This window comes from Oncorhynchus kisutch, linkage group LG2 (assembly GCF_002021735.2).
Source record: "Oncorhynchus kisutch isolate 150728-3 linkage group LG2, Okis_V2, whole genome shotgun sequence".
In the NCBI taxonomy this organism is placed as follows: domain Eukaryota; kingdom Metazoa; phylum Chordata; class Actinopteri; order Salmoniformes; family Salmonidae; genus Oncorhynchus; species Oncorhynchus kisutch.
This window is the reverse complement of record NC_034175.2, coordinates 36,998,524-37,011,221: the sequence shown is the minus strand read 5'-3', so window position 1 is coordinate 37,011,221 and position 12,698 is coordinate 36,998,524. Positions and strand designations below refer to the sequence as shown.

The 12,698-nt window shown below is 40.7% G+C and overlaps 1 protein-coding gene across 1 annotated transcript in view; it reads right to left on the bottom strand.

Annotated features, from left to right (window-relative positions):
* The window catches only part of LOC109902340 (nck-associated protein 5), a 125,641-nt gene extending 114,615 nt beyond the window's left edge, over positions 1-11,026 (bottom strand). Inside the window, exon 1 of the mRNA XM_031793805.1 lies at positions 10,597-11,026. The gene's annotated coding sequence lies outside the window, so the exon portion shown is untranslated. The remainder of the gene's footprint in view (positions 1-10,596) is intronic.
* Positions 11,027-12,698: the final 1,672 nt, after the last annotated feature.

The following is a 12,698-nucleotide window of genomic DNA, read 5'->3' as shown; positions in this document are numbered from 1 at the left end:
AATAATTCTGATAATTGCACTTAGAGCATACACTACTAAAACAAGAGTAGCCTGTCAATGAACATTGATTATGGAAAATTAATACTCAGTTTGTCGAGCGGCATTGGGGTGGCAGGTACTGTTAGCAGCCTTTTAGCCAAAGACTGTCATACTCATGACAGTGCTTATCAGGGCCGGGCATAATATTGTAAGAGTTGGTTCTGGTTGGGCCGGCCCGGGCTTATGGTTTGCACAACATTGTAACCTACTGTATGTTAGAGACCAACTGCTGGCCACGGCTGTGTGAGAGGCGTGCGTGCCTGTGTCTCTCAGAACTGGAACAAGATTCACTTTCTACGATCTCTCTCCCTCTCTCTACTCTGATAGACATGAATGAGCCTGCAACTCTTATCTCTCCAGCGTTGCACTTCATCATGTATTTCCTTATGGAACAAAACAATCTCACACTCAATTCGTGCACATATGTACAAAAGTGTTTCAGCAGATTGTGCTTTTTTTGTGTATGAAAATACGTAAGGAGAGAGAACAATGGCTAAGCATGGTCTTAAACATGCAGTGCTCCACCCCCCTTCCAACCCCCAAACAAATTGCAAAAATCTCTAAAGCTGGAGTCTTATATCTCCCTCTCTAATGTTAAGCATCAGCTGTCAGAGCAGCTTACCGATCACTGTACCTGTACACAGCCAATCTGTAAATAGCACACCCGACTACCTCATCCCCATATTATTACTTTACCCTCTTGCTCTTTTGCACCCCAGTATCTCTACTTGCACATCGTCATCTGCACATCTATCCCTCCAGTATTAATGCTAAATTGTAATTATTTTCACCTCTATAGTCTATTTATTGCTTACCTCCGTACTCTTCTAAATTTGCACACACTGTTAATAGATTTTTCAATTTTTCTTTTGTCTTATTGACTGTACTTTTGTTTATGTGTAACTCTGTGTTTTTGTTTTTGTCGAATAGCTTTTCTTTATCTTGGCCTGGTCGCAGTTGTAAATGAGAATGGTTAAATAAAGGTGAAACAAAAAATAAAATAAAATGTTGGAGCCCGCGAACACTGGGTACTGGTAAGTGCAACACAACAAACGAACAGCATAATTCATAACACATAGTAGTCTTATGTTTTGTTTATTATTAATGTCAATGCTGTTTTCTATGCTTGTTTTCACTTAATACTTTGGGATACTGGTGCTATATCAGAGGGTTGCCAGATTGGGAAAAAAAGCCTTATTGGCAGATTTTTTTGTGGTGTTGAGAAAGGTATTTGATTTGGGAATGGGAATGGATACATTTTCATGGTGGGAAATGAATTAATCAACAAATGTGGGGAAACAGAAGACCTGCAAAAAATATATATGTTTGGTTTAAATTCCCCTGGTGCAACTGCATGGAATTTGCAATTATAACAAGTCTGGTCTATGATCAATTAAGCCATACCAATGCAGTGTAACAGGTTAATGTAAAATAATGAATTATGTTAGCTTACACAAATGGCACTTCCAAGGCCATTTCATGGTGATTATTATTATTGTATCTATCATTTACTTTCTTCTGCTATATTGTTGGCAGCGTTGGGCTCACGTCCAGCTCACGTCTAGTTAAGTGATCTAGTGGTGTGAAGCATTCTGTTTTTCAACATTGTGTTGGGTGTAATTACATTGATATATCAAGTGAACAATAGATAAGCAACAAGGGGCGTGACAGATAGAAGTAGTCACTGCAGGTATGATTAAGCCTTACATCAAAGTTGCCCGAAGCTGAATGGAAAGTGCTTTGCCCTGACCAGTTAGTCAGAAGAAAAGTTAACTTACCAGTGTGGACCCAAAACAAACACATTCTACACATTTACTAACAACCTGTTCAAAGTGTTATTACAACCATGGTGTTCTTTTGTTACTGAAGTTTATATATCAAGTAACCTGACAATGATCCGCATCATATGGGTAGACAAATAATGTGCAAAACACAACTATCCTTTTTTTAGGATCCAAATCAGTAATATGAATCACTGTTGATCCGTCCTGTTCTGATCTAATGAGATGGATGTAGGATTTCCTACGGACTAGAATGAAGGCCTTTCCCAGTCATGAAGGACAAAGCTGGGCCTCTCTTGCTTCTCATTGGCGAAGACTGAACTCAAGTTAGTGGTTATATGTCAGACTCTCTTATACCCCTATTCCCAAAATCTTATAGGTTGTAAATAAACCCCTTTTAAGCTGATATAACCTGTGAAACCAATATCCGAAAGGATTCAGACTGAGCATTTCACAATGGAAATTACTGCTGACATTAAACATAATTATTTCTTTCTTCAGTGGAAATGCAAAATATGTATAAAAATGCCAAATATACCAAAATCTAAATCAAGCAGAAATGTACGGCTATTTAACCATCTTAATTATTACTAAAACATGCAAACTACAGACATTTAACCAGTTAAAGATAACGAATACATGACAACTAGATAAAAATATTTTATAAATAATAATCCATACAAAAGTAAAGAGTTGGAGAATTGCAAACAAAGTGAGTGTGTGTATTATATGTGTAAGTGTTTGTGTGCATTTGTGTGCGCGTGTGTGTGTATTATGGTGTGTATTATAATCTCCCATCAATTTTTTTTAATCCCCAATCCCTAATCAATCCCTAATCAAATGCCCTCATCGATACCACAAAACGCAACAGAAAAATCTGTATTTTTTCTCCAATCTGGGAACACAGCCTTGTATAAAATGGATTATGAAAGAAATGGTGTCATGTACATGAAAAAGTGGTGGCTTGTACTAAATGCATTATGAAGAAAATTGTGTAATGTAGGCTCCATGAAATATGAAATGCGTTATGAAGAAAATCGTGTAGGCCTACTGTTGACTACACACAAAAAGGGGCCTTTCTGACAAGTGCACCAGTAACCCAAAGTATTAAGCAAAAATAAGAATAGAAAACAGTATAGGAATTACAAAAAAATGGCAACAACATAAGGCTACAATTACAATATAATTATTTCGGTGACAACCTGGTTGATTAACAATATTGGGTTGTTTACATATATTTTTTTAAATAAAGAAATAAATGTGGGACACGGAAAATGGCAATGTATAACACCATTGTCCATCATGCATTGCTATAATAACCTTCAAAAGATTGTTCCGAAGTTTGCCACCCCCAAAAAGTATTTTCCAATGAATAAAGTCGCACAATAATGTGTCTTATCACACAAATGAAGCAACACAAAACTCTGACAGGCACAAGAATACAAAATAGGGGGGGGGGGGTATTTCACTACCCAAAATAGCGTTCGTCATGAACATGATGGGGACGAAGCCCAAAACAAACACGTAAAAATATAACTGTATCACTGTATCACTGTTTCACAATTCCAGTGGGTCAGAAGTTTACATACACTAAGTTGACTGTACCTTTAAACAGCTTGGAAAATTCCAGAAAATGATGTCATGGCTTTAGAAGCTTCTGATAGGCTGATTGACATAATTTGAGTCAGTTGGAGGTGTACCTGTGGATGTATTTCAAAGCCTACCTTCAAACTCAGTGCCTCTTTGCTTGACATCATGGGAAAATCAAAAGAAATCAGCCAAGACCTGTAGAACTCCACAAATCTGGTTCATCGTTGGGAGCAAAATCCAAACGCCTGAAGCTACCACGTTCATCTGTACAAACAATAGTATGCAAGTATAAACATCATGGGACCACACAGCCATCATACCACTCAGGAAGGAGACGCATTCTGTCTCCTAGAGATGAACGTACTTTGGTGCAAAAAGTGCCAAGTGTCAATCCCAGTACAACAGACAAGGACCTTGTAGGGCCTCCTGCGATGCAGTGCCATAGACCACTGTGCCACCAGAGACTCTGGGTTCGAGCCCAGGCTCTATCGCAGCCGGCCGCGACCGGGAGGTCCATGGGGCCGGTAGGGATATCCTTGTCTAGCTAGCACACTAGCTACTCCTGTGGCGGGCCGGGCGCAGTGCACACTAACCAGGTCGCCAGGTGCACAATGTTTCCTCCGACACATTGGTGCGGCTAGCTTTTGGGTTGGATGCGTGCTGTGTTAAGAAGCAGTGCGGCTAGGTTGGGTTGTGTTTCGGAGGACGCATCGTCTCTCCCGAGCCCATACGGGAGTTGTAGCAATGAGACAAGATAGTAACTACAAACAATTGGATACCATGAAATTGGGGAGAAAAAGTGGGTAAAATTCAAGAAAGAAAAGGACCTTGTGAAGATGCTGGAGGAAACAGGTACAAAAGTATCTATACTTTTTCTATACCACAGTAAAACGAGTCCTACATCAACATAACCTAAAAGTCTTCTAAGCAAGGAAGAAGCCACTGCTCCAAAACCGCCATTAAAAAGGCCAGACTACGGTTTGCAACAGCACATGGGGATCGTACTTTTTGGAGAAACAAAAATAGAACAAAAACAAAAAAACGATGGCCATAATGACCATCGTTATGTTTGGAGGAAAAAGTTGAAGCCGAAGCACGAGGGTGGCAGCATCATGTTGTGGGGGTGCTTCGCTGCAGGAGGGACTGGTGCACTTCACAAGATAGATGGTTTCATAAGGAATGGAAATTATGTGGATATATTGAAGCAACATCTCAAGACATCAGTCAGGAAGTTAAAGCTTGGTCGCAAATTGGACTTCCAACTGGACAATGACCCCAAGCATACTTCAAAAGTTGTGGCAAAATGGCTTAAGGTCAACAAAGTCAAGGTATTGGAGTGGCCATCACAAGGTCATGACGTCAATCCTATAGAACATTTGTGGGCAGAACTGAAAAATCATGTGCGAGCAAGGCAATGCTACCAAATACTAATTGAGTGTATGTAAACTTCTGACCCACTGGGAATGTGATGAAAGAAATAAAAGCTGAAATAAATCATTCTCTCTACTATTATTCTGACATTTCACATCTTTAAAATAAAGTGGTGATCCTAATTGACCTAAAACAGGGACTTTTTTACTAGGATTAAATGTGAGGAATTGTGAAAAACTGAGTGTATTTGGCTAAGGTTTATGTACACTTCCGACTTCAACTGTATTTACACAGTGTGTCAAATCAGAGGGCATGTTGTCCGGTCCTCTGGCAGTCTCCATGGGGGTGCCACAGGGTTCAATTCTCGGGCCGACTCTTTTCTCTGTATATATCAATGATGTTGCTCTTGCTGCGGGCGATTCCCTGATTCACCTCTACGCAGACGACTCCATTCTGTATACTTCCGGCCCTTCCTTGGACACTGTGCTATCTAACCTCCAAACGAGCTTCAATGCCATACAACACTCCTTCCGTGGCCTCCAACTGCTCTTAAATGCTAATAAAACCAAATGCATGCTTTTCAACCGTTCGCTGCCTGCACCCGTACCCCCGACTAGCATCACCACCCTGGATGGTTCCGACCTAGAATATGTGGACATCTATAAGTACCTAGGTGTCTGGCTAGACTGTAAACTCTCCTTCCAGACTCATATCAAACATCGTCAATCTAAAATCAAATCTAGAGTCGGCTTTCTATTCCACAACAAAGCCTCCTTCACTCCAGGTTATCTACAAGTCCATGCTAGGTAAAGCTCTGCCTTATCTCAGTTCACTGGTCACGATGGCAACACCCACCCGTAGCACGCGCTCCAGCAGGCGGATCTCACTGATCATCCCTAAAGCCAACACCTCATTTGGCCGCCTTTCGTTCCAGTTCTCTGCTGCCGGTGACTGGAACGAATTGCAAAAATCGCTGAAGTTGGAGACTTTTATCTCCCTCACCAACTTCAAACATCTGCTATCTGAGCAGCTAACCGATCGCTGCAGCTGTACATAGTCTATCGGTAAATAGCCCACCCAATTTTACCTACCTCATCCCAATACTGTTTATATTTATTTACTTTTCTGCTCTTTTGCACAGCAGTATCTACCTGTACATGACCATCTGATCATTTATCACTCCAGTGTTAATCTGAAAAATTTTAATTATTCGCCTACCTCCTCATGCCTTTTGCATAGAATGTATATAGATTATTTCTTTCTTTTTTTCTACTGTGTTAATGACTTGTTAATTGTTTACTTCATGTGTAACTCTGTGTTGTCTGTTCACACTGCTATGCTTTATCTTGGCCAGGTCGCAGTTGTAAATGAGAACTTGTTCTCAACTAGCCTACCTGGTTAAATAAAGGTGAAATAAAAAAATAAAAAATACTAATCAGAGGGAATGGGAACCAGGTGTGCGTCATGAGACAAGAGAGTCCGGGGTTGGTGGTAATGATCCAGTCCAGTGACGCCTAGAAGGCCGGTGACGTAGACCTCCAGAGCTGGTGAATGGAATGAGCAGCAGTAACGGGGAATCCGTGACAAGGAGCTGCAGCACCATGAGAAAGCATATAATTTAGCAACAGAGGATCAGCTAAAGAAAATATTAATAACTCCTAGCTCTGGAGTGTAGCCCACTAACAAGGCATAGCCTACAGTTGGAAACACGTGGCAAATCTGTCACTGAACAAACAGCATGCAGACAAAACAGGCCTTTGGCAATACTTTAAATACTATAGCTGCAAAAACACAGGTTGGAAGGCAAATGGCTCCTGTCAAAATGAGAGGACTCTAATCTGTCTGCTGTAGACTAGCAAAATATTTGATACATTTTCAAATAGGCCTATTGTTTTACAAAGTTAAACGAGAGAGAGAGAGAGGCTTTTAGCACGAGCACATCGGCCATCACCAGCGAGTGACCTGCGCATCATTGGGTGAGTCAGTGAAGCTGGATATCATTTTTAGGACTATAATTTCCTCCTCGTGTTGTAGCCTACAATATGTGCCTGCAAACATCTAGGCCTGGGCTATTGATGAATTCAAGACAAGGTCGTTTTTATTATGACAACTGGGAAGTCTGGAAAGAAACAAGGTCCAATCATGACGTCAGTGATCTACAGGTCGAAAGTCGGAGCTCTGGAAAGAGGCCTGAGCTCCCAACTTGGAATTCCGAGTTGAATGAGTCCTCAGTTATCTTGAACACACTGGAGTCAGAAGTCTGAGATTTCCCAGTTAGAGAGTTTTGAACATGGCATTAAAAAATATTATGCCAAAGACTCCAGTCACGTAAAAATATGTAGAATTGCAAGGGTCAAGTGTCAAACTTTTTCCGTACCCTAGGCCTCTAAATATTTTCTCCATATGTGCAACTTCCGTCATTGAACATGCAATGATATGCATGTTTATTTATTTTACCTTTATTTAACTATGCAAGTAAATTAAGAACAAATTCTTATTTTCAATGATGGCCTAGGAACAGTGGGTTAACTGCCTCAGGGGCAAAACAACAGATTTGTACCTTGTCAGCTCGGGGACTTGATCTTGCAACCGTTTCGGTTACTAGTCTAACGCTCTAACTACTTGGCTACACTGCCTCCCCAGGCAGTATATTATGTAATGTAATGCTTTACTATAAAGGTGATTTGTTTTCTCATGCGTTCCAGTACCTCAGAGCTCCCTAGGTCACTACCCTCTCGTGCTCACATTTTGCTCCGGCACCTGATTTACAAATTAAGCACTGGTTATACTAGCTAACACGTCTGGGTTTTATAAATGTGCAATAAGCATAAAGCACAATTATATAAGGAATTGGCAACTCGTTCTCATTCTGAGAAATTAGGTAGTCCACTTGATTTCAACATCTTAACAAAGTGGACAGGCTAACATGCTTTTCAAACCGTTGGAGAGAGACAGAATGGTGTGTTCATAACAATTCAACTGTTCAACCTTGATAGCTAGCAAATAGATCCAAATTGGCTAAACTTGAAATACAAAGGTTAGCTGGCTAATCACTAGCACGTTGGCTTGAGAGATTGTTGATGAGACGTGTTAATTTTCTATAGCTTAATGCCTGCTGCAATAAGTTATCATTATTACTGAATGTGCATTATGCATGGTTCTAGTTCAGTTTGTAACAAAAAGACATGAAAGCCAGATCAGTGAATTTGCAAAAAGAAAAGCAGCTTAAACTATTTTGATAAAATAATAAAATTAGTAATGGGTCTTAAGGTTGTGGAAGGCTACAATTTAGCCGAGCTATAACTTCACAAGCCCTGAATTAATTATTGCTGACTGTTTGAAATGCAGTGTATTTGACGTTTAATTGTACAACATTGCTTATTTAGAGAATAGCCCCAAAAAATATGAGAAAGAAACAGTACCTGTCAAAAGTTTGGACACACCTTGTCGTTCCAGGTTGTTTTTTTTGTGACTATTTTCTACCTTGTAGAATAATAGTGAAGCCATCAAAACTATGAAATAACACATAGAAGAATGTAGTAACTAAAAAAATGTTAAACATCTCAATATAATTCTTCAAAGTTGCCACCCTTTGCCTTGATGACAGCTTTGCACACTCTTGGCATTCTCTCAACCAGCTTCATGAGGTAGTTACCTGGAATGCATTTCAATTAACAGGTTTGCCTTGTTAAAATGTCCTTCCTTCTTAATGCGTTTGAGCCAATCAAATAAGCAAAGAGAAAAGACAGTCCATCATTACTTTAAGACATGAAGGGCTGTCAAAGTTTCTTCAAGTGCAATCGCAATAACCATCAAAAGCTATGATGAAATGAGGAAGGAAAGGAAGACCCAGAGTTACCTCTGCTGCAGAAGGTAAGCTCATTAGAGTTAAATGCACCTCAGATTGCATCCCAAATAAATGCTTCACATAGTTCAAGTAACAGACACATCTCAACATCAACTGGAGACTGCGTGAATCAGGCCTTCATGGTCGATTTGCTGCAAAGAAACCACTACTAAAGCACACCGATAAGAAGAAGATACTTGCTTGGGCCAAGAAACATGAGCAATGGACATTATATTGGTGGAAATCTGTCCTTTGGTCTGATGAGTCCAGATTTGAGATTTTGGGTTCCAACCGCCGTGTCTTTGTGAGACGCAGAGTAGGTGAACGGATAATCTCTGCATGTGTAGTTCCCAACGTGAAGCATAGAGGAGGAGGTGTGATGGTGTGGGGGTGCTTTGCTGGTGACACTGTCGGTGATTTATTTAGAATTCAAGGCACACTTAACCAGCATGGCTACCAGGACAATGACCCAACACACCTCCAGGCTGTGTAAGGGCTATTTGACCAAGAAGGAGAGTGATAGAGTCCTGTATCAGATGACCTGGCCTCCACAATCACCTGACCTCAACCCAATTGAGATGGTTTGGGATGAGATGGACCACAGAATGAAGGAAAAGCAGCAAACAAGTGCTTAGCATATGTGGGAACTGCTTCAAGACTGTAGGAATAGCATTCCAGGTGAAGCTGGTTGAGAGAATGTCAAGAGTGTGCAAAGCTGTCATCAAGGCAAAGGGTGGCTACACTTTTCTGAATACTACATGATTTCATATGTGTTATTTCATAGTTTTGATGTATTTACTATTATTCTACAATGTTGAAAATAGTTTTTTTTTTTTAACCTTGAATGAGTTGTGTAACAATTCACTTCTACTCAAAGGGCCGGCAGGGTGTTCAAAACAAAAAGTATACAAACATGTTGTTAATTAAAACCTCTGCTGACGTCAGCTGAAAATGAACTGTCCTTGACATCATGTGTAAAGCATTTATTTTTTAGATATGCTAGAGTATCTTTGTTCCCAGGCTATTGCTATCTGCAGCACAAACGTATGTCTTGATTGTGTAAACAACACCTTGATTACATAAACTATTTGTTTTAATGAAACTAAAATGAATGCATACTACCACAGTCTATTTATGACGGAGAGTATTTATATTGTTCACTGTGTGTATCATATTCTCGTTGCACTTGCCTGTTTGTATCTAAAACATGTAGCTTAATTACCTCAACCTAAATGTATTTAGCATTCTCTCTTGTCCAGACAGTCGATTGTGTGCCTTGATGGACTAATCATGCAAATGTGTCTGTGGACAATGACCATCCCCTTGCCCTGAGCCACATCACATCCACTGTTGAGTAAGAGTCCTCTCCTATTCAGGGCTGCTGCTGCTGTTGCCCATTATCTCCCATGTCTATTGGATGAGACAGCCTTCTCATCAGGAAGAAACATGGAGGTATACATCACATAATGCGTGCTACGCACTTTTCAAAATTCTGTATTCCCGTTTTGGATCTGTGTGCACACTTGTTTAGATAGGTGCCAACAGAAGCAATACTCTGTATGTACACTAATCTAAGAAAGTTGCTCCACCTAAAGTGCACAGCTGGCACGGAAACCCATTAGATTCTGCATTTGAGTCCCGCATTCAAGTTTCAACAGTAATTTACAGTTACCTGGCACAGTGCCATTTTGAGGTTTATACCCCAAAGGGGTTTATACTCCTTTGGGTGTATCCAGTTTATACTACTTATTACATAAGTGCAGTCCATTAACACATCATGGACCTTGCTACTGCTACATAAACCCTACCTCACAATTGTCATCTGTCTATCTGTCAGTCAGTCGCCATGACAATTCTCAGGCCATGCATAACACACGAACAATGTGGTAATTCAGCGCCACACTAAGCAGTCTGACATTTCAGCATGACGTTCATTCATTTAAAGCAGCCATCATGGCAGCATCTTACCCTGCCAGTGGCTATCCATGAGTAGGGATGTCAGTATAGACAGCACATGGAGGAATCTTCACTGTAGAGCATGCAGTGGTGGTGATCAGTGGGGGTGCAACATAGCACCATCCTTAATGGCCAGGTCTCCCTTGAAAAATAAGTATTTTGATCTCAATGGGACCACTTGGTAAAATATAGATACAATAAAATCCAGTCAGGGAACCCAGTCAAGGGCCCATGTTGAAGTTTCAATGAAGAGGAGGCATGGTTTGGTCTTCACGACTTCAACAGCTGTTTAGATCCAGGGAGGAATAACAGGGAAATCCACTAGGAATCTGAGAAAACAAAATCCACTTGAGGTTCATATCCACGGAGATTAAAGGAAAAGGCTCTCGCAAAAATACCATAACCCCATGTGCACTAAAATGTATCTCTCTCTCTCTTTATCTCTCTCTCTCCCTCTCTCTCTCTCTCTCTCTCTCTCTCTCTTCTCTTAGCCTCTCTGTAATAACTCCTTATTTCTGTCCCTTTCTCTGATGCTCACTCATACTTCCTCCCTCTCTCTCTCTCTCTCTCTCTCTCTCTCTCACTCTCTCAGCTGTGTCTCAGTGTTATGCTCGGCCTGTGCCCAGGGGATGTATAACATGTGTTCAGGGTGGGGGTTGGGGACTGCTGAATTCATAGGTGGCATGTTCTGCTTCTGCAAGGCTGGTGAGGATAGCCATCGCATTGTGTACTATTTTAAAGAGAGAGATCATGATAGAGTTCAAAGTTGCCTCCATAGGTACTTCAAAATCGTAATACTTTACATGAGAATGTAGCAAGGCAATATTTGACCAACGGTATACATTTACTTGAATTAACAAAATCTATTAAGTTCAAAGGGAATGTGTGACTTGTGGGTACTGCCGAGGAAGATATGCTACACTGTCACGACTGAATTGGTCTTTGTTGTGCCCCTCTTTTGAAAGGATTAGTCCAATGTCTTCAGTGGAGTAGAATGATTCAATAGAAGATGCACAAATTATGCATTTATCTATGCATTTGTCAGGGCAGAGAGAGAGAGAAATAGAACTCTGCTCTGGAGTATTATTAATAGTACATTAGAAACTGACGTAAAGAAACCAGCTCCTTTATGGCTGTATCACGTCACATGACCCTCAGATGATACGCTGTCAGGCAACTAATGTCAAAAGAATCCTATACCGCGTCTATTGAAGAACTAAAATGCATAAAACTCTTAAAACATTTGATAATTACAGTGACATTTTTACAGTGAACATTAGATTAAATGTAAGGGCTATAAAATAAGGGCAATAGCATTAACGCCTGATATGATATGATATAGTATCTGCAGCAGGGAGGGGCAATATAAGTCCTCAGGGGCCGGAGTGGTGTCACACTTTTTCCCCATCCCTAGTGAACACAGCTGATTAAACTAATTGCATTCTAAACTGAAGATCATGATTAGTTGATTGTTGGAGCCAGGTGTGTTAGCTGGGGCTGGGGATGGGGGCTGGGGCAAAAGTGTGACACCAATCACGACCCCGAAGACTGGAGTTGCACATCCTACATCCATGGTTTGAAAATACAGTAACAGACAACCAATTCCATGTTATCATAATGCCTGTCCTCTCAGCGACTCTCAGCGAATCCACACTTTCTACCCTCCTACAAAGTGCTTAGAAGGGAGTGTCAACCTAGAATCTAGCATGATGGCATTTATAGTCATTAGGGCTATCAGAAGTGACTCACCAGGCTTAATGAGATTAATAAAGAGGGAGGTATGGAGAGAGAGAGAGAAAAGGGGAGGGAGAGAGAGTTTTAATGTCACATGCACAAGTACAGTGAAACGCCCTTCTTGCAAGCTCTACATCCAAACAATGCAGTAATCAATATCAATGTAGTGCTAAAAATAACATAGGGATACTGGAGTGATAGAGGTAGATATGTATGTAAGGTGACTAGGCATCGGGAATATATGATAAATAGAGTGGCAGAAGTGTATGTGATGATTGTGAGTGTGTGTTCGTTATGCAAATGTGTGAGAAAATGAAGTGTGTGTGTGGGGGGGGGGGGGGGGGGGTGCCAGTGTGTGTGAATGTGTAGAGTCCTGTGAG